A 26413-nucleotide genomic window follows, 5' to 3' on the forward strand; every position below is an offset into this window, starting at 1 on the left:
CACTTTAAGTAAGTATATGCAAATTGGCGAGTGAAGCGGGCCGGAAGAAACACAGAAAACATATAGAAATGGCTTAAAAGGTATATTAATGGAATGCAGTTTGCAAACTTTGCCCGAACGAAAAGGCGGTGCGTTCGCACCCACCGCACCCCCTCTGAAGACGCCCTTGTCCTCCACCCTCCTGTCGGGTTTTGGCTGTTTTACATTTGTATCATGTAGGCCTATACGTATATGTACTTAAGTCATCCCATCAAAATTTCGTGCAACACGCTCGTGTCCAGTCATGCGTTTATCCGTGTAGAATCTAGATCTAACTAAAGTTGTTTTGTAAGAGAGAATGCAATTTGATTGGTCACATATGCTTTCTGCACGAATAGCAAGTTCTTTTGGGGTTTTTTTTGGGCGCGAAGTAACATAGCCTATTCTTAGACGTAGATCTATCTGGTGAGTTTTTTTTTATTTGTAGCCTAATTGTTCGTTTATATCTAACTACAGTAGGCTATTTAGATATATAACAGCGAGAAATGTACATTTTCCACGTTTGCTGTTCATAGGCCCTAATTTTATCAGGTTCCTGACATTTTTTGTTTGTGTTCTTAGACTTAGGTTTTCTTCCTACGTAGATCTACCTAGATCTTGGTTCTCTGTTCAGTAGCCTAAAAATAAACGTAGATCTACAGTAGTTGTTTCGCTCCACAAACCACTACGAGTTCACATTGAGAAAAAAGTGTAGACAGACTGTGCCATTTTATCAGTTTATATCTAGTCAAAAGTTTTTGCACTGTCCCGAAACACATGCCTAGCCGCTCATATACCACGTGACATGACCTTTGCAAACATCATTTTTAGTTTATAGGCCTATCTTTATTTTTTCGTAATGGATGCGTAAGCATAATCTCTGAAAAATAGAATCTACTCAAAAACTATTTCAGTTGTTGCTTTGAGCCTAATTTGTTTAAAACTGAACAGTAAGGGGAGATAACTGATAACTGAAAGGGGAGTTTTTGAAAAGGCCGCCATTTTCTTGGTAAACGAGAGCAAATGTGATAAATTTTACAGGTGTTTGTCTCGGTAAGTTAACAAGATCTACCGTAAACAGAGGTATTTTAACGATTCTGATGCCTAAATTAGAATAGCACTAGATATTTATAAAGACATTGTGTTTTAAGCATTTTCAGAAAAAAAAGTATCGAAAAAAAAAAATAAATACTGAAGTCTCAAAGCCTTGTACAGGGGCCAAATGGTCCATAGGCCTCCTCAAGCCTCTATGTTTTAGCAATCATTGAGTTAGTCGTATGGTACACATACGACTAGGCACTGAACTGACTTAGTATGTATTGTTCTAATTAAGTGTGCCATTCTTTTACATTCTTCTGTTGAAGCCCTGGACATACAATCAGTTAGCGCTGTATTTGTCTAATTGTGATATAAAGTTGTGGAAATATCATTTATGTTGAATGGGCAATGAAAAAAAAATACAACATTTACATGCGTAAACAGGTTTAATAATTACATGGATTTTGCAGACGCTCAATCTGTAGTGGTTGCGCTCAATGATATTTTATTTTTATAAAATGTAATCAATCAATCCTTGGCGTGGTGCGTACAGATTTCTATCTTTATATACGGCTGGACTCCCCTCACGGGTATAATAGCCGGGTTGCGTGTCACAACCAGATAAAAGTTGGTTTAAAAGCTGTGAAAGGAAGGCTTCAAAAATGAAGATAGTCAGAAAGAAGATAAAGTGTGAAAGTGTTATGAAATATTCACAAGTTAAAAGGGGTTAAAAACATCCGATTTTAGTATAGTTTGGCCTCTCCTCTCCTAGCTTTGGGGGGGGCCTGGCCCCCCCCGCCCCCCCCCCCCCCCCCCCCCCCACTCCTACGCCTATGTAAGTTAAACTGTTAAGGATTCTTGGGTTTGTTCTCTAATTTAGGCAGTTATTTTTTTTAATGCGAGATGGAGCAAACTTGTTACATTCAAATCCAGTGGGTTTTTTTTCAAGTCAATTTTTGGCTGAAATTGGGCCCCGATCCCAAAGGCAAAAAAGTTTTTTTTCCCTCAGCCAGTTTCAAAATTAAAATTCTCAGTTAAAAAGAATTTTTTTTTTAGCTCACCTGTCACAAAGTGACAAGGTGAGCTATTGTGACCGCTTGATGTCCGTCGTGCGTAGTGCATCAACAATTTCTAAAAAAACAACTTCTTGAAAACCACTGGGCAGAATTACACCAAACTTCATAGGAATGATCCTTGGGTGGCCCCGTTCAAAATTGTTCAAAGAATTGAATTCAATGCAGAACTCTGGTTGCCATGGCAACTGAAAGGAAACACTTTAAAAATCTTCCTGTCCAAAACCACAGGGCCTAGGGCTTTGATATCTGGTGTGTAGCATCATCTAGTGGTCCTCTACCAAAATTTTTCAAATTATGCCCCAAGAGTCAAATATGGCCCCGCCCCTGGGGTCACATGGTTTATATAGACTTATACAGGGAAAACTTTGAAAATCTTCTTGTACAAAATCACATGGCCTAGGGCTTTGATATTTAGTATGTAGCATCATCTAGTGGTCCTCTACCAAGATTGTTCAAATTATTTCCCTAGGGTCAAATATGGCCCCGCCCCAGGGGTCATATGGTTTATATAGACTTACATAGGGAAAACTTCGAAAATCTTCTTGTACAAAACCACATGACCTAGGGCTTTGATATTTGGTTTGTAGCATCATATAGTGGTCCTCTACCACGATTGTTCAAATTATCACCCTAGTGTCAAATATGGCCCCACCCCTGGGATCCCAAGTTTTACATAGACTTATATAGGAAAAAAAGTTTTCAAATCTTCCTGTCTGAAACCACAACACTTAGACCTTTGATATTTGGTTTGTAGCATTGTCTTATGGTCCTCAACCAAAATTGTTCAAATTGTACCCCTTGGGTGAAAAGAGGCCCTGCACTGGGGGTCCCAAGTTTTACATAGACTTATATAGGAAAAAAAGTTTTAAAATCTTCCTGTCTGAAACCACAACACTTAGACCTTTGATATATGGTTTGTAGCATTGTCTTATGGTCCTCAACCAAAATTGTTCAAATTGTACCCCTTGGGTGAAAAGAGGCCCTGCCCTGGGGGTCCCAAGTTTTATATAGACTTGTATAGGAAAAAGCTTTAAAATTCTTCGTCTGAAACCATATAAACCTAGGCTTTTGATATTTGGTATGATGTATTGTCTAGTAGTCCTCCACCAAAATTGTTCAAATTATGCCCCTGGGGTTAAGAGCCCCTGCCCTGGGGTCACTTAGTTATTATGTGAGTTATATAGGAAAAATACTTAAAATCATCTCGAGGGCTGACCGGGAAACTATTGTATCTGCATTTTTGTAAATTTTACAGGAGAAAGAAAAAACTGAATATTTTCTTAAAAAACACAGCTTAGTATTACCATTCTTAGTAAATCATTATCAACTGAAATAAGAAATAATATGTTGACTTTTAAAATGTACTCAAATAATTTATTTTTAAGATTTAGCAAAAAGTGTCAGATACAATAGTTTCACGTTCAAAATGATGTTATTGAATTTAAAAAATTACTGTGAAACTATTGTATCTGCATTATTCATTAAATATCATTTATAAAATTCATATTGCTTCAAGCATAGAATTATTGTTTTACTTATAAATAACATAAATTACAAATATACAATGAAAATAGTGTTAGATACAGTATTTTCTTTCTGATGACCGGGAAACTATTGTATCTGCACTTGAATTATTTTTTCATTTTTAGCTCGACTTAGACTTAGAAAATTTTGGTTAAAGTTTTACATGCAAGTTACTATCTCCAAAACTAATGCAGATATTGAATTGAAACTTCACATGTGTCTTCGGGGTTATAAAAGTAGTTGATAGCACCAAGTCCCATAACTCTGACCTTCATTTTGGCCAAATTATGCCCCCTTTTGGACTTAGAAAATTCTGGTTAAAGTTTTGCGTGCAAGTACATACAGCTATTACTAAAAGGCATATAGATTTGAAACTTATTTTTTCTTTTTCTAGATCAATTACCTTCCTCACTGGGTCAAGCCCCATAACTCTGACATGTATTTTGGCCAAATTATGCCCCCTTTTGGACTTAGAAAATTCTGGTTAAAGTTTTGCGTGCAAGTACATACAGCTATTACTAAAAGGCATATAGATTTGAAACTTATTTTTTCTTTTTCTAGATCAATTACCTACCTCACTGGGTCAAGTCCCATAACTCTGACATGTATTTTGAGCAAATTATGCCCCCTTTTGGACTTAGAAAATTCTGGTTAAAGTTTTACATGCAAGTTACTATCTCCAAAACTAATGCAGATATTGAATTGAAACTTCACATGTGTCTTTGGGGTTATAAAACTAGTTGATAGCACCAAGTCCCATAACTCTGACCTTCATTTTGGCCAAATTATGCCCCCTTTTGGACTTAGAAAATCCTGGTTAAAGTTTTGCGTGCAAGTACATACAGCTATTACTAAAAGGCATATAGATTTGAAACTTATTTTTTCTTTTTCTAGATCAATTACCTTCCTCACTGGGTCAAGCCCCATAACTCTGACATGTATTTTGGCCAAATTATGCCCCCTTTTGGACTTAGAAAATTCTGGTTAAAGTTTTGCGTGCAAGTACATACAGCTATTACTAAAAGGCATATAGATTTGAAACTTATTTTTTCTTTTTCTAGGTCAATTACCTACCTCACTGGGTCAAGTCCCATAACTCTGACACGTATTTTGGGCAAATTATACCCCCTTTTGGACTTAGAAAATTCTGGTTAAAGTTTTACATGCAAGTAACTATCTCCAAAACTACTACAGATATTAAATTGAAACTTCACATATGTCTTCGGGGTTATAAAACTAGTTGATAGCACCAAGTCCCATAACTCTGACATGTATTTTGGGCAAATTATGCCCCCTTTTGGACTTAGAAAATCCTGGTTAAAGTTTTGCGTGCAAGTACATACAGCTATTACCAAAAGGCATATAGCTTTGAAACTTATTTATTCTTTTTCAAGGTCAATTACCAACCTCACTGGGTCAAGTTCCATAACTCTTAACATGTATTTTGAGCAAATTATGCCCCCTTTTGGACTTAGAAAATTCTGGTTAAAGTTTAACATGCAAGTTACTATCCCCAAAACTAATGCAGATATTGAATTGAAACTTAACATGTTTCTTCGGGTTATAAAACTAGTTGATAACATCAAGTCCCATAACTCTGATATGTATTTTAGTCAAATTATGTCCCCTTTCGAACTTAAAACTCTTTTGATATTTAACATTTTGGGTAATAATTTCCTGCTTCTGTGACAATATTTCGAATAGTCGAGCTTGGCTGTCTTACGGACAGCTCTTGTTTATTATTATTTCATTGAATTATCGCTTATCTGTATTTATATTTTTGTATTTCCATTGATAAATTGGTAAATGAATTAAACTAAACAATACCTTAAGCCAGTAATAATGGTCAAATAAAATAAAAATATGTTTATCATTACCTTAAATTATTATTATTATTATTTTTATTTATTTTTTTTTTTTTTGCAAGCGTATGCATTAATACTTGACTGTACACATTTCATTACATCCCGATATAAATTTCATACAAGAAATCAAGAAATTAATTTATGCTAAAATGAAGCTATACAAGGGGGAAATGAGCTGCAGCTAGGGCTGTCATCGATAGAAACGATATCGATGTATCAACGATATTTTTTTGTCGATCGATTATCGATTCCCATTTTCAAAAATCGATATTTTACAGAGAGAAAAAACTATCCAGATAAACACTCAGACCCTCAAAAACAATTAAGCTTACAAAGTTGTAAATTTAGATAAATGCAAAAGAGAAGTGAAGGCAAAATAAAAATGAAAGATTTTATTAATTTTTATTTGTTTCTTTTATTTTCATAAATACAAATACAACACAATCAAACAGTAATATGAAAAGTAGGCAATAAAACTAAAAGTAGCATTTACAGGAAGGTATATAGTATGCATATGAACAAATAGGTTGTTAATCTAACTTAATAATCGATATATCGATGTATCATCGATATTTGTCTTCTGATATATCGGTATCGTCGATATGCCTAAGACCCAATCAATGACAGCCCTAGCTGCAGCATGAGAAAACCAACATAGAGCATTTATGACCAGTGTGTGTGGATCCAGACCAGCCTGTGCATCTGTGCAGTCTGGTCAGGATCTTTACTGCTTGCTAACTGTTGTAAGTTTCTCTAATTGCAATAGGGTTTGAAAGTAAACAGTATGGATCCTGACCAGACTGCAGATGCACAGCTATGTTGGTTTAATTTGGACCGTTTTCACCCCTCCCAAATATTCAACAAGAATTTAATTTTTCAGGACAGTCCGTGAATTCCACTGTCATTATTTCAGTAATGGTACAGCACTTTTGTGTTTTAACTTATAGCCAATATTGATGTGCAGTGGCATGGTTACAGAGTTCTGTTGCTTTTGAAGTGACTGTGTAAGGCATAAAAAAATTGTTTGTTTCCATTGTTTGTTTACAGTATTCCGACCTACCCAAAATGGTTGGTCCGACCCTAAAATTTCAATGTTTTTATTTCAAATTTTTAATAAAAAAAATGCAGAACTGCACTTTTTATGCTTTAAACATTGTCATTGATGTTAGAAAGGAACTTATTGGTGCTCTAAAGACATAACCTCCTAAATTGTATTCATTTCTTGACATAAAAATAATTTCCGAAAAGTCTCAATAATTTTAAACAAACAAAAAACATTTTCCAACCTTCCTACCCTAATTTATTTTGTGCATGCTACCGAAAACAAAAAAAAAATTAAGGCCTAATTTACCTTTATGTGAACAATTTAATATGTGATTTTGTTCTCTGTATCACCTGTGTTCCAGCTACAGTAGTATAGTGAAACTTTGGTAAAGACAGACTATTATCAAGAATCATTTTAAAAAATTGCTGAAAACAGAGATTTCTACATGACACTGTCTCTTTTTCTTTTTTGGACAAAGGTATTCATATACACTCAAAAATTTAAATCGTTATAGTACAAATAAAAAAGGACAAAATGGACAAAATGTTTTTAACAGAGCTTCAGTTTATTACAATAACTTAATCACCTTTATCAATATTTGAGGCTAAAATTTCAAAAATGACAGACAGCAAAATGAAAAGCCAGAAAGCAAGCACATGACCACACGCATGTGCGATAAATGAATAAAAACTTAGGCATTTTGTCATGTCCTTACCCTCTTCGAAGCATACAACCCTCCCATGTGACAGAACAGCATAATCCGAGAGGAGTCACAAAGGAAACTAAGGTAATGCATCATTGACCTAATTTGGTCATGCTGCCATTTTCAAAAGTAAAGGACAAGAAAAAGCAACAAGATAAGCCATTATGTCACATAACAGAATGACACATGGCTAACTACGTCTTCTATATTTTCATAAAAGTATGTACAAAATTAAGTCCATAGCCATTAACCTTTACCCTGCTAAATTTCTATAATGGACTGGTCTATCATTCAATTTGGGCAGTACCATTTATTATTCGAAGGGGTGTTCACTGAAAATTTACTGACTGAATAGCGAACAGTGCAGACCATGATCAGACTGCACGGATGTGCAGGCTGATCTTGGTCTGCACTGGTCGCAAAGGCAGAATCACTTGCCGGCAGCAGGCTAAAGGTTAAAGTGTAAGCCATGACTGTATGAATTAACATGGTTAAATAGAGCCACGTCACACTAACAACTGCCTTTGGTAATCTTCAGGACTTTGCAAACGCTGTGGGCCCAGATCAGTCTGATCAGGGCCCACACTGTTTGCTAAGTAACAAAAGACCTATTAAACTTTTTCAAGAAGCAATTTTCTGATCCTATTTCAACAAACTAAAAGCACAGAAAAGCCTGGATCTACAGTAAGTCTTGACAGAAATTTACTCAGTCATGAAGACACTTTTTTGCATGACATGGCTCAATTATGTAATAGTATTCAGCATTAATTTTTTTGGGGAAATTGGCTTTGAAGCTTACAAGCCGAGTTCTTTCTGAAAAAATTGTAACAACTTTCCAACAATAAAAATAACACGAGGATCCACAGAGTCGTGAAACGTTCACCTCAGTGATACCAATTTACCAAATGTATATTAAAGCTCTTGGCTTCTTGGTTTTAGACTAGATAATATTTTCAAATCTTTTCCTACATAAGAGTATGTAAAAGAAGTGATTTTAAGAACAGCTTGAAATATCTGGTAGAAGCATCTTGGTAGAGGGTCACCTCACAAACATTTCTGGACAGGTTTTGTTTAAACAATTCATGCCTAGCAATCTGTGAATGAGGACTTTGGCAAACGCTGAAGACCAACCTCAGACGCAACAGAATGTGACGTATGATTAGGGACTTCACTGTTTGCATGAAGGATTCACTTGTTCTAAGTAAATCAAGACCTGACACCACCATACAAGTTTGCACATACAACATTTTATTTCATAACCAGTGTGTTTGCAGTTACCGTGAAACTATTGTATCTGTATCACATTATGTGAAAATGTTAATGCAAACTATTATTTATTTTAGTTCTTTAATATTCACATAAAACCTGAACAACAGTAACAAGTTTTCTCCTTGTTTGGTGTTTAAATTACAGACCATAATGTCACAAATAATGTTTTTTCAAATTGAGACTGTAACAGGAAAAGTTACCGGGAAACTATTGTATGTGCTTAGGAGGTAGATACAATAGTTTCCCGGTCAAAGAACTTTTAAGAAGTTGATGGTTGCAGATACAATATTTTCACATTATTAAAAAAAGAACAAGAAATTATTGGAAAGTTTTTGTAATATTTTTGCAGTAGATGTATGATAATAAAAGGCTTAAGAAAATGCAATAAAACCATTTTTGGTCAAAATGTCAGATACAATAGTTTCCCGGTCAGCCCTCGATATTCTGTTCCTATTTCCAAGACTGTCTAATTATAATTATCTGATAACCCCAAGTAATATGGTGTCACTTGACTGCGACCTTGACCTACTGACCTACTTTCTTGTTTTTTAAGATACAGCCTTGAAATTTTGATAACATACACAGTTTTGCACACAAATCGTAAAACTGAATTTCATTGACCATGAATGTGACCTACTGACTTTCTTAATATTTTATCATCAGTTTGATATTTGAAACATGTAGTTCATATTACTCAGGTGAGCGAACCAGGGTCATCATGACCCTCTTGTGAGATAGAATTTCAGGTTAAAGTTTTGATGTACTTTCACTCTATCTTAATTATTATCCCCCGACAAAAGTTGGAGGGATATATAGTTTTGGTGTTGTCCATCTGTCTGTCCTTCCTTCCCTCTTTCTGTCCGTCTGGAGCCATATCTAGGAAGTGGTTGGGAATATTTATTAAAACTTCATATACATGTTCACCACTATGAGTTTATGCGGCCCGTCAACTTTCAGTCAGATTGCCCAAGTAACACCAGAGTTTTGGCCCTTAGAAGTTTCTAGTCAGTGTAAACTATATAGGGTACTATAAATATGGCAATTTCTGCATCATAACTTTTGATATATTTGACTTAGAACTATGAAACTTAAACAGAATTTAGATCACCATGTTGTGGTTGTGTACAGGTAATTTCGTTTGGATTTATTTTGTAACTTCAGAGTTATTGCCCTATAATTGTATAAAAATCCACATATTTGTATAACAAACTTACCATATGGTAGAATTTCATTAAATTTCTTTCATTTTTTTCCCATGAACATTTATTGTAAACATATGAAGTTGTGTACCCACACCTGGTCCTCCCCTTACCTTGGTCACAACCCTTCCCCCTCCCCACCTCAAAACAAAAAAAAACAAAAAATTATTTTAGATTTTTCTAGTGTTAACTATTATAGGGTACTATAAATATGGCAATTTCTGCATCATAACTTTTGATATATTTGACCTTGAACTATGAAATTTACACAGAATTTAGAGGATCTATTTTGTAACTTCAGAGTTATTGCACTTTAATTGTATAAAAATCCACATATTTGTACATAACAAACTTACGATTTGGTAGAATTTCATTTAATTTCTTTCATTCTTTTCCATGAACATTTATTATAAACATGTGAAGTTGTGTTTGTCACACACCCTCCCCCTCCCAACCCCCCTCCCCTCCCCCCCCACGCTAGGCCAATTTCAAACTTTAAACATGGCATTTAGGTAGATGGCAATTAAACGATGTGCAGAGCACTTAAACCGGCTCTGTAGACTAAAGGTCAAGGTCATAAATTGAGCTAACAGGTCAATATTGTCCATCATATTTTGTGTCCAGAGCATAACTAAATAATCATGCAAAATATTGACTTTAAACTTGGCATGTAGGTAAGTGGCAATAACATGATATACAGAGCACATGAACCATGTCAGTAGGTCAGAAGTCAAGGTCACAAATTTAGCTGAAAGATCAAATTTGTCCATTTTATTTCATGTCCAGAGCATAGCTTATTAACCATTCAAAATATTCACTTCAAACTTTGGTTGTTGGGCACGCCCGCTTAGCTCAGTAGGTAGAGCGTTTGTCTACGGATCACAGGGTCACCGGGCGGGGCGTATGTTCTCCATGACACTTTGATAAAAGAGATTGTGTCTGAAATCATTCGTCTTCCACCTCTGATTCATGTTGGGTAGTTGGCAGTTACTTGCGGAGAACAGGTTTGTACTGGTACAGAATCCAGGAACACTGATTAGGTTAACTGCCCGCTGTTACATGACTGAAATACTGTTGAAAATCGGCGTTAAACCCAAAACAAACAAAGATGGTGATGAGACGATGTGCAGAGTGCTTGAACCAGGGTGGTAGGTCAAAGGTCCAGGTCACAGCAAGGTGAAATCTGCCATTATATTTCATGTCTGGAGCATAACTTAAGAACTATTAAAGGTATTGACTTGAAGCTTAGAATATAGGCACTGCAGGTGTTGATCCAGACTTCCAACTACCTACATTGATCATTTTCGAATCGAGAACGATTTTGGTAGGCTATTTTCCACTTTTGGCAATATAGTGAGTGGGGTTGACTTTGGGCTCTTGTATCATTTTAACAATCTGAAACTGTAACATGAGTCTTTATTGATAAGAGATCTTTAAGACACCCTTTAAGACACCCCACAGAATTATCTGTATTCTTTTGTTTCCATGATGGTGACCATACATAATTTGCATGGAAAAATTGAGAAATATGGGCGTCTATAGTTACAAACTAACAGTGACATATATTAGGCCAATACAACCTGTTTAATGTCTGAACATTTTATTGAATTTATCTAGCACAGCATTTGATGTATTAAGTTGAACTGAGACCACACTTTATTAAGATAGTTATCTATGTTTTTAATGAAGTTGTAAAATGAATATAATTTAGGCCATCTTAAATAAATTGTTTGCAGTTACTGACCCAGGATTTTAACCATGGGTAGATAGGTAGGTTATTAAAAAAAAGAATTCCTCAAAGGAAGTGATACTTACCTATTAAGTGACACTTTCTTATTAGTTAGAATACACTATATACACCCTGGGGTGTAAGATAGATTTTTCTAGCACTGGTAAAAACACTAGAAATCCACATCTGTTATGCAAGAAACAAATATATTAATACATTACTGTTGCAGTATAAAATATAAATGTTTATTTTTGTCTTCCACTTGTAGTGGGACAGACATAAAGACCTATCCATTCCTTATAGTATATTTTACCAATGTATCAGATACATGATCTCGGAAATTCGCTTTTACATGCTAAGAAAATTTTACATGTATCTGAAGAAGGCAGAGCTTAAGGTTTACAAATGCATTTTTATATCATTAAAACACAGAAATATTTGATAAACGAACAAAATCTTTACCAACAATCTACCTAACCATTACATGTTCTGCCATACTGTCCCGTATGTTGGATATACTTAAAATATTTTTTAAAAAGTTGTTCTGCTTTAAAATGAATGCCATTTGTAATGAAATAAAAGTAAAGAAACTATGTGCCACCTAGTTACTGAAATTTCAACACTGGGACATTATTGCAAATGCATCGAAACAAACATGTAACAGTTATTTGAAAATGGTGAGTTTTTAAAGGTGTTTAACTGACTGGAAGTGTACTCCTTTTGTGCAGTCTTTTTAGGGAATTCAATAAATATATTAAAATAAATAAATAACATAATTTGAAATTTGATTATTGTCTTTAGTTGGACTGAGGCAATCGGGGTAAATAGCTATGGACTGATTTTATGTCAAATTACCTCCCTTTGTTTCAAATTAAAAATGGGTGTATCTCAGGTTTTAAATGTTATTTAAGTCTTCCAGGGTAAGGAATAGTCATGTTAGTACAAAATGTAGCATTTGAGAATAGGACCCTCAAACTTTGTATGGAAATTGGTCCTGACTAGGTCAAAAGGGACTGTTACAAGAAAATGTTTATCCTGATAATATTTAATGTGTATGCCTATGTGCTCTATGTCAAAACTTGATCATATCATTTTGAGCAACGGTACTCAGGTGAGCAATACAGGGCCAACATGGCCCTCTTGTTAACTGATTTTGCAGTTTGTATGTTTGACTGAAAATATTTTTCTTGCATTAAACATAACTCCTACTTTCTTTTGATTTTTATTCAGCACTGACAATATTTTTCAAGAAAATTTTAATTACTGACATATAAAGGGACTGGCCTCCAGTTGAATCGACAACATATTTTTTTTTTGATATCTGGAAATAAATGCTATAATAAGAAGGCTTAAAAACTTAATTACTGACAAACTATATGTTACAGAAACACGACAATTTGCTGTTTTTACAACTTTTTACGATGAAAATTGAAAAGTGTTTGTAATGCTCTGGATTATGAATATCCATATTTTGAAGTCATAATTCACTAATTCCGCTATAGCTCTATTGGTTACAACGACGAGAAAATGTTTTAATTGTTGCGGCTGTCCGGGATTCGATTCCTGACGAGAGTATCTTTTTCTTGATTTGGAATTTTTATAATATTTTAGAAACACTAACTCGTATTCATAATATGAGCAAACTTAAATTTGAAAGAAAGATAATTTTTAGCCAAATCTGGAGGTCAGTGCCTTTAAAATGGGTCATAATGTGTGCTGCAGTCATTTGAAATATGGCACTTTTATATAGAATAAAGAAGAACAGCTATTTAGTGTGTTGTAACCTATAATTTGTGTGCATCCAGGTGTAAATTGACCCAAGGTCAGACATTTCCCTCTCATTTGCTTTAATTTCATTGGATTAGGCATTGCAGATTATCTGATCATTGCCTTTAGCCTTGTGTAACTGCAAACTTGTGATTTGTGCATTGATTATATTAAAATGATTTGAAAATTATTGGATTATAATACAGGTTAGATAATTTTACTAATATGTTCATTGGACTCATAAACTATCCAGTTATTATAAACTATCCAGTTTATTTTTTGTTAAACTTTTGGCTCATTGTATCTTGACAGTTTGGTAATATTTTGAGCAAGTGAATGTTTTATTATTCATAAATGTCTTTCCTTTACCACAGTCTCATGCATAATTTATACTGTAAGCCATTTAATCATTTGCAGACTGGATCAAAAAGACTGTGGTGTGTGTGTGTGTGTGTGTGCTGTGTTGAGATACTGTTGTTGAGGAAGAGTTGCATTCCAAGTTGCACAATTTGGTAAGCATTATTATGTTTGTAATGTATATTTTTACCTAGTATGCATTTTTTTAGCAGGAATGTGCCACTGAACACACATATTTTAACCTACAATGTCATTACTTGGGGAATAAAAAGCTGATGTTATGTCAGTGTTTTTGGGAAAACAGCATGGTCTGAAACTCTGATTATTAATAATATAATATCATAGAAGAAAAACCTGGGTGATGAACTTTTGTGTTATTTAAATGCATCGGTATTCTAGGCTTGGTTTTATAGAATAAATAAAATCAACATCAACACTTCAGTTACTGATCATAAAATTGACATATGTGATGTCATTTTTGGCTATTTGAAGAACTTAGAAATTATTCATTGTTAGGGTTTCACCAGGCCATTTCAGCTGGAGCATCAACCAGCTAAAATATCTTATAGCCTTGCAGTAAATTTTAAATGCATATTGTCATGTACAATAAAATCTGTAAAAAGATCTTTTGGAAGCAAAGAATGCAACCAAGAAGAATAATAGCAGACTCGGTTTGATTGAGTCCTGTTCATGAAAAAATCTTATCACCTGAAAAACTGCCATTCTTGCATAAAAACTTTTGCTGATTTCAGGCATGCACAAATGGGAAAAGATGTGTACAAAGTTTTTGTGAGCATCCGCTGTTGTTGAACATGTTGGATATGCCATTCCTGGTCCAACATGGACAAAAAAATGGACACAGAATTGGTTAAAGGCAAAGCTAAAAGGTTTTAGACTTTAACAATCTTTTCGTCTGCCTTAAATGTCATTAAATATCTATTTTTCAGCCTTATATTACTTTACTTTCAACTTGAATTAAGTGCTTCCTTTCTTGATAGACGACAGCATTGACGCTCAGTATTATTATATTATTACAAATGTTTGACTTAAAAGTCACAATTTAATCCCTGAGAATGATAAAAAACATATAGAAAAATACAGTTTCGTTTTTAGCTCATGTGATTTTTTGAAGAAAAAAAAATTAGTTATCGACATTGGCATTGCCTGGTTAAGTTTTATGTTTAGGTCAGCTTTTCTCCTAAACTATCAAAGCTATTGCTTTCAAACATGCAAAACTTGTTCACCATCAAAAGCTGATTCTGTACAGCAAGAAACATAACTCAATCCTGCTTTTTGCAAGAGTTATGACCCCTTTTGGACTTGGAAAATATCAGATTTCTTGGTTAAGTTTTGTTTTTAGGTAAACTTTTCTCCTAAATCATCAATGCTATTGTTTTGAAACTTGCAACACTTGTTCACCATCAAATGCTGAGTCTGTACAGCAAGAAACATAACTCCATCCTGCTTTTTGGGAGAATTATGGCCCCTTTTGAACTTAGAAAATATCACATTTCTTGGTTAAGTTTTGTGTTTAGGTCAGCTTTTCTCCATTATGGTCAAAGCTATTGCTTTAAAACTTGGAGCATTTAGTCGCTGTTAAAAGCTGACACTGTGCAGCAGATACTGTAACACTGCATTGCTTTTTGCGAGAATTATGGCCCCTTTTGGACTTAAAAATATCAGATCATTTGGTTAAGTTTGGCATTTAGGTTTAACTTTTCTCCTTTACGATCAAAGCCATTGCTTTATATCTTGGAGCATTAGTTGCCATTAAAAGCTGACACTACACAGCAAGAACTGTGACTCTGTATTGCATTTGGCAAAAATTATTGCCCCTTTTGGACTTAGAAAATCATGGGTAGGTCAATATTTCTATTATACAGAGACAAAAAAATCAGATGTGCGTCTGCACCCACAAGGCGGTGCTCTTGTTTAAATTAATTTGAATTGAGAAAGTTAACATTCTTACTTTAAATCTCACACTAAAACTTGTAAAAATGTTTTTTTCTACTTTAGGCCAACACTGGATTGTGGAGTGTGATGTGAGCTGTGTTGAGATACAATTGTTGAGGAAGAGTTGCAGTTAGTTAAACAACTTGGTAAGCATAATTATTTTTGCAGTGTATATTTTTATGTCCCACGGCATCTACTGATGCGGGAGGCATATAGTGATTGTCCTGTCTATCTGTTCGTTCGTTCGTCCGGCTGTACAAGGTTAACCAAATGGGACCGTTTCGTCTAGTGTCAATACCCCTTACTAGAATGACTTGATACTAATGCAGGTGTAACCTGTGACCCTTCCTTATCTTCAGACATCACCTGACCTCAGTTTGACCTTGACCTTGAACTTGACCTTGTTTTGGACTTAGGTTGCTTTTTATCGACAAGGATGCCACTGGGGGCATCAAGCTTTTATTGAACGCAGCTTCTTGTTTTAACCTAGCATGCATTTTGTAACAGAAATGTGCCATTGTGCACACATTTTAATGTACAGTGTCATCATTTGCTCTTTGGGCAAAGGGGAATAAAAAAATGGATATAAAATCAATTTTTTGGGTAAATTGCATGATTTGGAAGTATTCCAACAGGAAAAGGCTGTAAACTCTACCATAGAAAAGAGTATGGCCTTTGAACTTTATGGTAACCGTATTTAAATACAAGTCATAAGTTATGTAGGCATAGATATTTTAATACATCAGAATTATGTATGCATAGGTATCATAGATGAATAAATTTATATCAGGACTTTAGTTACTGATCATAAAATTCACATTAATTTTGAGAACTTAGAAATTATTTAATATATTAGGGTTATCCCCAGGCTAGGTCCGCTTGAGCATCACCCAGCTAAAATATCTTAGCATCTTGCTATAAAATTTTCAATACATATTATGTATGAATCTTGTCATCTGAAAACAGAAATGTCATATTTGCCTAAAAAGTTCTTTGCCGATTCCAGGCATACACAAACAGGGAAGAAACATGTACAACAAGGAAATTCTTGTGAGCATACGCTGTTGGTGAACATGTTGGAAATGCTGTACGGGTGCCAGTGTAGACAAAAAATGGAAAGCCGAAAGGTCTGAGACTTACAAAATCTTTTAAAGTGCCTTTTCATTAAATATCTTTTTATTTTTAGCTTGACTATTTGAAGAATAAGTAGAGCTATCCTACTCACCATGGTATCGGCGTCTGCATCCTACCTTGGTTAAGTTTTTTGTACCAGTCCACATTTTGACAAAACTTTTTGAAATAAAGCTTTCAACACTTGTGTACCATCACCATGTCCAGTTTTAGGCAAGAGTATATAACTCCATCAAGGATTTTGCCTGAATTATGGCCCCTTTTAACTTAAAAAGTTTGGTAAAGTTTTTCATACCAGTTCATATCTGGTGTAAACTATTTGACACATGGCTTTGAATTGTTTATCACCGTTTATCGTAACAGTCTCTTTTTGTAAGCAAGAACACATACATTTTTCATACAAGTCCATGTTTTGTCAAAACTGACGTGTGGCTATGAAACTTTGAATGCTTATTTTTCATCATGATTTACATCTGTAGGCAAGAGTACATAACTCGTCAAGTATTTTGACTGAATTATGACCCTTTTTGGTTCGGTTTTTGTACAAGTCCATGTTAATCAAAACTATTTGAACTTTTAATACTTTCTTGTATCTGTAGGCAGGTTAACATAACTATGTCAACTATTCTGGCTGAATTATTGCCCTTTTTAGCTCAAATTTCAGAAAAAAAGTAGAGCTATCGCACTCGCTCCGGCATAGTTAGTTTTTGATAAAGTCAAATATCTCTGTTACTATCAAAGCTATTGACAATGAAACTTAAAAAATAGTTATTTTCTATCAAAGTTTACACTAGGAGAAGCAATCCCCATAACTCTGATTTGAATTTTGACAGAGTTATGCCCCTTTATGACTTAGAATATTTGGTTAAAGTTTGCTAAAGTTCTTACTGGCAAAGCTCTAATTAAATAGAGTCCAGCACCGAGAAAAGTCGAGCATGCTGTCTTATTGACAGCTCTTGTTAGCTCACCTGTCACGAAGTGACAAGGTGAGCTATTGTGACCACTTAATGTCCATTACTCTCTCTGAAATTCGAGAGTAAATTAATTATTCTCTAAACTTTCATAACAGTAAGAAATAAAACAAACACAGAAAGTAGGAATAAGGCTAATATTTGGTTACTAAGAGTAAGTATCGATTTACATTATATATCAACACAATACACGTTTAATTCAGTATTCATCTGTTCCGGTTGTCGTAGTCTTGTTGGAATGGAATGGAAAACTGAAACGAAACTAACTTAGAATTGAACAAAATTTCAAAGTAAACTAAAATAAAAGTAACAAGTAACTGTTCACTGCTTGAACTGAAAAAGAACTATTTCTAGAAATGATTAAATGTAAAACCATCAACGTCATATCCTCCTGAGTAACTCCACCTGTGAAAGAACTGTATGTGAAAATAAAAATAAAATCAAAAATACTAGAGTAAGAATAATTTCATTCTCGCTTAGTGTCCATAAAGATGCAGACAACTAGAAAATCGTTTATAAAAATCTGAACTATTATAGATCATTTGATAAGAATGCTTTAAACCGCTTGCATATGGGGAGGGTGGGTAGGGCATACACTATTGTAAACTTCACTGCCAAATATTTAACCTCGAGATGAATTAAAGTTACGTTGTAATGGTATATATATACCCAATACACAAATGCACAATAATCACGAGACCTGAACTACTGTAAAGACTGTTAAATTAGCAATACCGTAAAGACTGTTATTGTCGTACCGAGAATAATTTCATTCGTCCGTCGTCTGTCAACAATTTCTAAAAAAATCTTCTTCTTGAAAACCACTGGGCAGAATTACACCAAACTTCACGGGAATATCCTTGGGTGGCTCCCTTTCAAAATTATTCAAAGAATTGAATTCCATGCAGAACTCTGGTTGCCATGGCCACCGAAAGGAAAAAAAAAAAAAGAAAAAAAATCTTGTCCAAAACCACAGGGCCTAGGGCTTTGATATCTGGTTTGTAGCATCATCTAGTGGTCCTCTACCAAATTTGTTCAAATTATCCCCCTAGGATCAAATATGGCCCTGCCCCGGGGGTCACATGGTTTATATAGACTTATATAGGGAAAACTTTGAAAATCTTCTTGTACAAAACCACATGGCCTAGGGCTTTGATATTTGGTATGTAGCATCATCTAGTGGTCCTCTTTCAAGATTGTTTAAATTATCCCCCTAGGGTCAAATATGGCCTGCCCCAGGGTCCCAAGTTTTACATAGATTTATATCGGAAAAAAGTTTAAAAATCTTCTTGTCAGAAACCACAACACTTAGACATTTGATATTTGGTTTGTAGCATTGTCCTGTGGTCCTCAACCAAAATTGTTCAAATTGAACCCCTAGGGTGAAAAGAGGCCCCTGCCCTGGGGGTCCCAGGTTTTATATAGACATATAGGAAAAAGCTTTAAAAATTTTCTTGTCTGAAACCATATAAACCTAGGCTTTTGATATTTGGTATGATGAATTGTCTAGTAGTAGTCTACCAAAATTTTTCAAATTATGCCCCTGGGGTTAATAGAGGCCCCGTCCTGGGGTCACTTAGTTATTATAAATGTGAATTATATAGGAAAAAATACTTAAAATCATCTGATCCTATTTCCAAGACTGTTTAATTATAATTACCTGATGACCTCAAGTAATATTATGTCACTTGACTGTGACCTTGACTTACAGACCTACTTTCTTGTTTTTTAGCTCACCTGTCACAAAGTGACAAGGTGAGCTATTGTGACCACTTGATGTCCGTCGTGCGTCGCCAGTCGTGCGTCGTCCGTCAACAATTTCTAAAAAAACCTTCTTCTTGAAAGCCACTGGGCAGAACTACACCAAACTTCACAGGAATGATCCTTGGGTGGCCCCCTTTCAAAATTGTTCAAAGAATTGAATTCCATGCAGAACTCTTGTTGCCAGGGCAACTGAAAGGAAAAACTTTAAAAATCTTCTTCTCAAAAACCAGAAGCCCTAGAGCTTAGGTATTTGGTGTGAAGCATTGCCTAGTGGACCTCTACCAAATTTGTTCAAATCATGACCCCGGGGTCAAAATTGACCCCGCCCCAGGGGTCACTTGATTTTACATAGGAAAATCTTAAAAAATCTTCTTCTCAAAAACCAGAAGCCATAGAGCTAAGATATTTGACATGTAGCATTGCCTAATGGACCTCTACTAGAATTGTTCAAATCATGACCCCAGGGTCAAAATTGACCCCACCCAGGGGTCACTTGATTTTACATAGATTTCTAAAGGAAAATTTTCGATTTTTTAAAAAAAAATAAACCAGAAGGCCTAGAGCTTAGATATTTGACATGTAGCATTGCCTAGTGGACCTCTACAAAATATGTTCAAATCATGACCCCCGGTTAGGTCAAAATTGACCCCACCCCAGGGGTCACTTGATTTTACATAGGAAAATCGTCAAAAATTTTCTAAAAATAAACCAGAAGGCCTAGATCTTAGATATTTGACATGTAGCATTGCCTAATAGACTTCTACAAAATTTGTTCAAATCTTGACCCTCGGGGTCAAATTGACCCCGCCCAATGGGGTTACTTGATTGTACATAGAAAAATCTTCAAAATTTTCTAAAAATAAACCAGAAGGCCAAGGGCTTAGATATTTGACATGTAGCATTGCCTAGTGGACCTCTACAAAATTTGTTCAAATCTTGACCCCCCAGGGTCAAATTCACCCAGCCCCAGGGGTTACTTGATTGTGCATAAGGAAATCTTCATAAATTTGCTTAAAAAAACCCAGAAGGCCTGGATCTTTGATATTTGATATGTAACACTGCCTAGTAGACTTTTAGAAACTTTGTTCAAATCATGAGCCCCTGGGTAAAATTGGCCCCGCCCCAGGGGTTACTTAATTGTACATAGGAAAATCTTCAAAAAATTTCTAAAAACCATCAGTTTGAGATTTGAAACATGTAGCTCATATTACTCAGGTGAGCGATCCAGGGTCATCTTGACCCTCTTGTTAAAATACAGCATTGAAATTTTGATGACATGCACAGTTTTGTACACAAAACTGAATTTCTTTGACCATGAATGTGACTTATTTACTTTCTTAATATTTTATCATCAGTTTGACATTTGAAACTTGTAGCTCATATTACTCAGGTGAGCGATCCAGGGTCATCATGACCCTCTTGTTATACGCCCGAAGGGATGTATTATGTTATGACGCTGGTGTCTGTCTGTCTGTTAGCAGTTTCATATCCGCTCTGTAACTCTTGAACCCCTTGAAGGATTTCAAGGAAACTTGACACAAATGTTCCCCACACCGAGACGACATGCAGATCGCATGTTTTGGATGTCTCGCTTCAAGGTCAAGGTCACAGGAGTCAAAGGTCATACCAATTTGTTACCTGTCTGCTATGAACTCTTGAACCCCTTGAAGGATTTCAAAGAAACTTAACACAAATGTTCACCACACCAAGACGGCGTGCAGAGCGCATGGAAGGATGACTCACTTCCAGGTCAAGGTCATACTTAGGGGTCAAAAGACATATCAGTTTGTTTTGTGTCCGCTCTTTAACACTTGAACTGCTGGAAGGATTTCAAAGAAACTTGGCAGAAATGTTCACCACACTGAGACAACATGCAGAGTGCATGTTCTGGATGACTTGCTTCAAGGTCAAGGTCACACTTAAGGGTCAAATGTCATAATATGACTTTGCTTTGTGTGTATGGCTCTATATTGCAGTGTTGTTATTTTTATTTGGCAGATCTCTTTTTTGTTCACTTTCAATTGATTTTATGCCCCTGAAGGGAGGCATATTAGTCTTCAACTGTCCATCTGTTTGTTCGTTCGTTCGTCACAACGTTAACTTTTTGCATGAAGTCACTTTACTCACGCACCACTGCACCTAAGACCTTCAAACTTTACATGCTGATAGTACTGATTGAGTACACGACCCCTACTGACTTTGGGGTCACCAGGTCATAGGTCAAGGTCACCAGGTCAAAGGTCAAGGTGCTGCGGGGGCATTTGTCCCTCCAGTTTTTATGCCCCCCCTTTGAAGAAGGGGTATAATGTTTTGCAGATGTCGGTCGGTCTGTCAGTCGGTCGGTCAGTTTGTAGACCAATCCGTTTCCAGATGATAACTCAAGAACACTTGGGCCTAGGATCATGAAAGTTGGTAGGAAGGTTGGTCATCACCAGCAGATACCCCTATTGATTTTGAGATCTGTATGTCAAAGGTCAAGGTCACAGTGACCCTGAACAGTTAAACGGTTACCGGATGGTAACTCAAGAAAGCTTGGGCCTAGGATCATGAAAGTTGATAGGGAGGTTGATCATGACCAGCAGGTGACCCCTACTGATTTTGAGGTTAGTTTGTCAGAAATCATGGTCACAGTGACCCGGAACAGTAAAACGGTTTTCGGATGATAACTCAAGATTGCTTGGGCCTAGGCTCATGACAGTTGATAGGGAGGTTGATCATCACCAGCAGATGACCCGTATCGATTTTGAGATCAGTAGGTCAAAGGTCAAGGTTACATTGACCAGGAACAGTAAAACGGTTTCCGGGCAATAACTCGAGAATACAAATGGGCCTAGGATCAGGAAAAGTGATAGGGCAGATGACTCAAATTGATTTTGAGTTCAGTAGGTCAAAGATCAAGGTTGCAGTGACCCTGAACATTTAAATCATTTCCAGACAATTACTTGAGAATGCTTGGGCCTAGGATCATGAAACTTGATAGGGAGGTTGGTCATGACCATAGATGACCCTTACAGATTTGGAGGTCAGTAGGCTAAAGGTCAAGGTCACATTGACCCGGAACAGTTAAACCCTTTCCAGTTGATACCTTGAGAAGCTTGGGCCTAGGATCATGAAATCTTATAGGGAGGTTGATCATGACCAACAGATGAACCCTGTTGATTTTGAGGTCAATAGGTCAAAGGTGAAGCTCACATTGAACCAGGCCAGAACAGTAGAACATTTGCGGCTTTGCTGCTTGAAGCACATTCATTTTCAGGCTTTTTCTGAGTAGACTGTTCCTTATTTTCGTCGGATTCGGATCCGTGAATTCCAGCCATGACAGATCTTTTAGCCGAACACGTGTATTGTGTTGCGATTCCCAGTTCCTATTTTTAGCATAAATGTTCTCTACGCTCACGTGACTATTTAGTCACGGTTGAGGGACACCTCACCTCGACATTGCGATTTGAACATTTTTTTTTTTTTAATTCAGAAGCAATAGTAATAATAATTTTAAACAGAATACAGCTATGGCGTGCCCTCCTTTAGTTCCTTGTGCAATTACTGAATGCATCAAGAGGAGCATTTCATGTTCGACGAGCTCTTGTTAGGTGTATTTTTACATACCTGTACCTGATAAGGATTTTTTTGTGGACTTTGAATAATTTTTTTGTGGACTTAGATTTGTTTTTTCAAGTTTTCCTTTTGTTGTTCCAGTCCTTTGGGCTACAACAGTCAAGTTCTTAAAATTCTGTTCTCATCCTATGATGTAACCCTTTGGGCGTATATTGCCCCGCTTGGTGGAGCTTTTGTTTTTATTGTTGTAATACTTAAACTGTCTTTAAATAAGTTTCTTTCTGTATATATTTTTCGCATTTTCAAAAGCATTTTCATATTCTATGAGCCTGCCTACTTAGCTCAATAGGTTGAGCGCAGATATACAGATCTCGGGGGCATAATATGTAAAACATTGATGTCTTTTACCAGATTGTTATGGAAAACATATTATGTTGGTGAAAGACATCAATGTCTTCTACCTCTAATTCATGTAGGGAAGTTGGCAGTTACTTGCAGAGATCAGGGTTGAACTGGTACAGAATCAATGGCAGGAACACAGCTAGGTTAGGTTAACAGTCTGCATTATAACTGAAATATTTTTGAAGAAATGGACTGGTGTTAAACCTAAAACAAACGAATCATTCTTATGAATAATTAATTGTTGCAGTTAACTGAAATGAGTTATATGCATGTTGCAATAAATTGTTAAAATGTACACCTGCCTAGAACCTTGAATACGTTGCTATATCTGGTAAAATTTAGTTTCTCTTACATGATTGTAAGTATTGTGAATATTTTGTGCTTCTTTCAGGATGTGTGATTTCTTCTTACCAACACAGTGGACTGAAGACAAACCTACTCCATGAACCACTTTCAATTCTGCTTTCCAAATGAAATATAGAACTAAATGCAGTTTATCTAACGGAATGGAGTCCAGCAATAATGTTGTGATTACCAGCAGTTCTAATACGTGATCTACTCGGCCAGTGAACAGGAGATATGAACATTCAGTTGTAAACCATTGTGAGTGTTTGTATGTGGATTTTTAGAAGATTTGAACAGCCGGTTATGAAGCAGTGCATGGTTTTTTGAGTGGACATCAATATTCAGTTAAAACCAGTGTATGGATTTTTGAGCAAATTATAATTGTGTATTATCAGAATGATATTTCTGGGGTGTTAGGAAATCACTTACTTTGACATTCGGAGAACAGAGACTATATGAATAGTGCAATTTAAATTAGTGGATTATCAAAATACTCAGAAATTTTACCACTTTCTGTTTGTTTTTGATGACTGGAGTAGAAAACACAAACAGTAACAGTTGACAGTGAATTTTTTATTAAAAAATCAAACGGTGTAAACAGAAAATTTAAAACTTTTAAGAAAGTGGCTTTTTGTGTGAAAGTGGCACAGTCAGACATTTTACTGTCTAAAGAACAAGAAATTTACAGTCAAGTACAAATATCAACTGAGGGGTGAGTTACACATACTTCCTATGCAGGAATTGCAGATAATCTGTAATTATTAAAGCTAGTGTTGACATTTCAACACATTACTTACTACTTAAGTTTGCACAACTTATTTTTGTGCATTAAACTGGAATAACTGCAGTTCCTGTATATACAGAAGTGCTTATTGTTTTGTTTTTAGGTCAATGCATGATGTTTTTTTAGCTCACCAGAGCATAAAGGTGAGCTATTGTGAACAGTCATTTCTGGCGTCCTTCAACATTTGCCTTGTGAACACTACAGGCCACATTTGTGACCTAATCTTTATGAAACTTGGTCAGAATGTTAGTCTTGATAATCTGTAGGTCATTTTTGAAACTGGGTCATGTGGGGTCAGAAACTAGGTGAGTAGGTCAGATCAAAGGAAAAGCTTGTGAACACTCTAGAGACCACATTTTTGACCCAATCTTTATGAAACTTGGTCAGAATGTTAGTCTTGATGATCTTTAGGTCAAATTTGAAACTGGGTTATGTTGGGTCAAAAACTAGGTCAGTAGGTCAGATCAAAGGAAAACCTGGTGAACACTCTAGAGACCACATTTGTGAACCAATCTTTATGAAACTTGGTCAGAATATTAGTCTTGATGATTTCTGGGTCAGTTTTGAAACTTGGTGATGTGGGGTGAAAAACTGGGTCACTAGGCTAGATAAAAGGAAAAGCTTGTGAACACTCTAGAGACCACATTTGTGTCGGACCCAATCTTTATGAAACTTGGTCAGAATGTTAGTCATGATGATATCTAGATCAAGTACGAAACTGGGTCATGTGGGGTCAAAAACTAGGTCAGTAGGCCAGATCAAAGGAAAAGCTTGTGAACACTCTAGAGGCCACATTTGTGACCCAATCTTTATGAAACTTGGTCAGAATGTTTGTCTTCATTATTTCTAGGTCAATTTTGAATCGGGGTCATGTGGGGTGAAAAACTATCATTCATATTGCGTGTTGTTTTTCAGATCGCGTGTTGTTTTCTTTTAAAACTAATGCTGTTGTTTTATCTTGTTGTTTTTCCGATATTTTCATTATGTATGTTTCGTCTTTAAAACTAATGCAGTTTTCTGTTGTTTTTCAGATCGCGTGCTGTTTTCTGTTGTTTTTTTTATCATGTATTTCTGTATTTTTCATTTAGTAACTATCATATTTAAAACTAATGCTGTTGTTTCACTTTGTTGTTTTTCCGATAGTTTCATTATGTATGTTTCATCTTTAGAACTTAGATATAAATGCGGTTTTCTGTTGTTTTTCAAATCGTGTGTTGTTTTCTGTTGTTTCTTATCATGTATTTCTGTAGTTTTCATTTAGTAACTATGATATTTAAAAATAATGCTGTTGTTTTACCGATAGTTTCATTACGTATGTTTCATCTTTAGAACTTAGATATAAATGCAGTTTTCTGTTGTTTTTCAAATCGTGTGTTGTTTTCTGTTGTTTCTTATCATGTATTTCTGTAGTTTTCATTTAGTAACTATCATATTTAAACATAATGCTGTTGTTTTACCGATAGTTTCATTACGTATGTTTCATCTTTAGAACTTAGATATAAATGCAGTGTTCTGTTGTTTTTCAAATCGTGTGTTGTTTTCTGTTGTTTCTTATCATGTATTTCTGTAGTTTTCATTTAGTAACTATGATATTTAAAGATAATGCTGTTGTTTTACTTTGTTGTTTTTTCCGATATTTTCATTATGTATGTTTCATCTTTCAAACTAATGCAGTTTTCTGTTGTTTTTCAGATCGCGTGTTGTTTTCTGTTGTTTTATTAGATCGCGGTTTTCAGTATTTTTCATTTGATACGTATCTGTATGTTCATAGTACTTATGACTTGTTCCCAAGGCTAAAGCAGTTTCTTCAAATTTGGCAATGTGAAACAATGATTGTGTTGAGTTTGAATTTCAAAGTACTTAATATATCAACATTATATATTGCAAGTTTTATTTCTCAGAAAAGGAGAAAAAATCC

The 26413-nt window shown here is 35.4% G+C and overlaps 1 long non-coding RNA gene across 1 annotated transcript; it reads left to right on the top strand.

Annotated features, from left to right (window-relative positions):
• The first annotated feature begins 13655 nt into the window (after positions 1 to 13655).
• LOC123534938 (uncharacterized) lies at positions 13656 to 26144 on the top strand. Its single transcript, XR_006683106.2, has 5 exons — positions 13656 to 13745; positions 14343 to 14477; positions 15607 to 15689; positions 16550 to 16670; positions 23758 to 26144. It is a non-coding gene; the product is annotated as an uncharacterized LOC123534938 (long non-coding RNA).
• Positions 26145 to 26413: the final 269 nt, after the last annotated feature.

The sequence above is a fragment of the Mercenaria mercenaria genome, chromosome 12 (genome assembly GCF_021730395.1).
Source record: "Mercenaria mercenaria strain notata chromosome 12, MADL_Memer_1, whole genome shotgun sequence".
Lineage (NCBI taxonomy): Eukaryota > Metazoa > Mollusca > Bivalvia > Venerida > Veneridae > Mercenaria > Mercenaria mercenaria.